Source organism: Dreissena polymorpha, chromosome 4 (assembly GCF_020536995.1).
Source record: "Dreissena polymorpha isolate Duluth1 chromosome 4, UMN_Dpol_1.0, whole genome shotgun sequence".
Classification (NCBI taxonomy): domain Eukaryota; kingdom Metazoa; phylum Mollusca; class Bivalvia; order Myida; family Dreissenidae; genus Dreissena; species Dreissena polymorpha.
In genome coordinates this window covers 103,634,251-103,637,035 of record NC_068358.1, presented here as the reverse complement: position 1 = coordinate 103,637,035, position 2,785 = coordinate 103,634,251, and positions in this window count along the sequence as shown.

The following is a 2,785-nucleotide window of genomic DNA, read 5'->3' as shown; positions in this document are numbered from 1 at the left end:
GTTGATGGATTAATAATGTCCACTTATGCAATTTGCAATGCCAATATTCCCTTTGTTTCAGACAGTAAGCAACAGTGAATGGCAGACAAACTGACCCAAGAGAGAAACCTGCTGCCCTTGGAAAACACTGGTCCAGGTAAGAGAGGAAGTGGTCTGCTTAAAACACTAGAACAAGTAAGAGAGGACCTGTTCTGCTTGAATACACTGGTCCATGTAAGAGAGGACCTGTTCTGCTTTTAAAAACTGGTCAGGTAAGAAAGGGTCTGCTCCCTGAAAACACTGGTCAAAGTAAGAAAAGATCTGGTCCCCTTGAAAACACTGGTCCAGTAAGAGAGGACCTAGTCCCCTTGAAAATACTCCTCCAGGTGAGAGAGGATTTGCTGCCCTTTGAAAACACTGGCCCAGGTAAGAGAGGACTGGTCCCCTGAAAACACTGGTCCAGGTAAGAGAGGATATGCTGCCTTGAAAACACTGGTCCAGGTAAGAGAGGGTCTGCTGCCTTGAAAACATGGTCCAGGTAAGAGAGGACCTGGTCCCCTTGAAAACACTGGTCCAGGTAAGAGAGGACCTGGTTCCCTTGAAAACACTGGTCCAGTTAAGAGAGGGTCTGCTGCCCTTGAAACACTGGTCATGGTAGAGAGGACCTGCTTCTCTTGAAAGCACTGGTCCAGTTAAGAGAGGGTCTGCCCTTGAAAACACTGGTCATGGTAAGAGAGGACCTGCTTCTCTTGAAAGCACTGGTCTAGTTAAAGAGGGTCTGCTGCCCTTGAAAACACTGGTCATGGTAAGAGAGGACCTGCTTCCTTGAAAGCACTGGTCCAGTTAAGAGAGGGTCTGCTGCCCTTGAAAACACTGGCCCAGGAGGAAAGAGAGGATATGCTGCCCTTGAAAACACTCGTCCAGGTAAGAGAGGATCTGCTACCCTTGAAAACACTGGTCCAGGTAAGTGAGGATCTGCTGCCCTTGAAAACACTGGTCCAGGTAAGAGAGGATCTGATGCCCTTGAAAAACACTCGTCCAGGTAAGAGAGGATCTGCTGCCCTTGAAAACATTGGTCCAGGTAAAAGAGGATCTGCTGCCCTTGAAAACACTGGTCCAGGTAGAGAGGATATGCTGCCCTTGAAAAACACTTGTCAAGGTAAGAGAGGATCTGCTGCCCTTGAAAACACTTGTCAAGGTAAGAGAGGGTCTGCTGCCCTTGAAAACAATTGTCAAGGTAAGAGAGGGTCTGCTGCCCTTGAAAACATTGGTCCGGGTAAGAGAGGATCTGCTGCCCTTGAAAACACTGGTCATGGTAAGAGAGGATATGCTGCCCTTGAAAACAGTGGTCAAGGTAAGAGAGGATCTGCTGCCCTGAAAACACTGGTCATGGTAGAGAGAGGATATGCTGCCCTTGAAAACAGTGGTCAAGGTAAGAGAGGATCTGCTGCCCTTGAAAACACTTGTCAAGGAAAGAGAGGATCCGCTGCCTTGAAAACACTTGTCAAGGTAAGAGAGGATCTGCTGCCCTTGAAAACACTGAACCAGGTTAAGAAGATCTGCTGACCTTGAAAACACTGGTCCAGGTTAAAGAGTATCCTGCTGCCCTTAAAAACACTGGTCCATGTAAGAAAGGGCCTGCATCCCTTGAAAACACTGGTTCAGGCAAGAAAAGACCTGGTCCCCTTGAAAACACGGTCCAGGTAAGAGAGGACCTTGTCCCCTTATAAATACTGGTCCATGTAAGAGAGGACCTGGTCCCCTTATAAAATACTGGTCCAGGTAAGGGAGAATCTGCTGCCCTTGAAAACACTGGTCCATGCAAGAAAGGACCTGGTCCCCTTGAAAACACTGGTCCAGGTAAGAGAGGGACCTGGTCCCCTTATAAATACTGGTCCAGGTTAGAGAGGATCTGCTGCCCTTCTCAACACTGGTCCAGGTAAGAGAGGATCTGCTGCCCAGGAAAACACTGAACCAGGTAAGAGAGGACCTGCTGCCCTTGAAAACACTGGTCCAGGTAAGTGAGGACCTGGTAGCCTTGAAAACACACTGGTCCAGGTAAGAGAGGCTCTGCTGGCCTTGAAAACACTGGTACAGGTAAGAGAGAATCTGCTGCCTTGAAAACACTGGTCCAGGTAAGAGGATGTCTGCCCTTGAAACACTTGGCCCAGGTAAGAGAGGACCTCCTGCCCTTGAAAACACTGGTCCAGGTAACTGAGGACATGGTTCCCTTGAAAACACTGAACAGGTGAGGGAGGATCTGCTGCCCTTGAAAAACACTGGCCCAGGTAAGAGAGGACCTGCTCCCCTTGAAAACACTGGTCCAGGTAAGAGAGGATCTGCTGACCATGACAACACTGGTCCAGGTAAGAGAGAATCTGCTGCCCTTGAAAACACGGGTCCAGGTAAGGGAGGACCTGGTCCCCTTGAAAACACTGAACCAGGTAAGAGAGGGTCTGCTGCCCTTGAAAACACAGGTCCAGGTAAGAGAGGACCTGGTCCTCTTATAAATACTGGTCTAGGTAAGAGAGGACCTGCTGCCTGTAATTTATAAGTGTCCTTTTCATATCTCTTATACCCTTCGACATAGTTTCATTAAACTGGCCTAAAGTGTTAAGGTCATTTATATGATGTTTTGAAGGCATAAGTCACTTATACCATTAATTGTATGATGACAAGGCACACATGTTAGCCTAGATCTTTTTGTGCGTACATTTAGCTGTTGATCAAAAGATTTATATCTTAGTAATAATTTTGCCATACAAAGATAAATGATTAAGTAAATATAAATCTCAATAAGATGGAA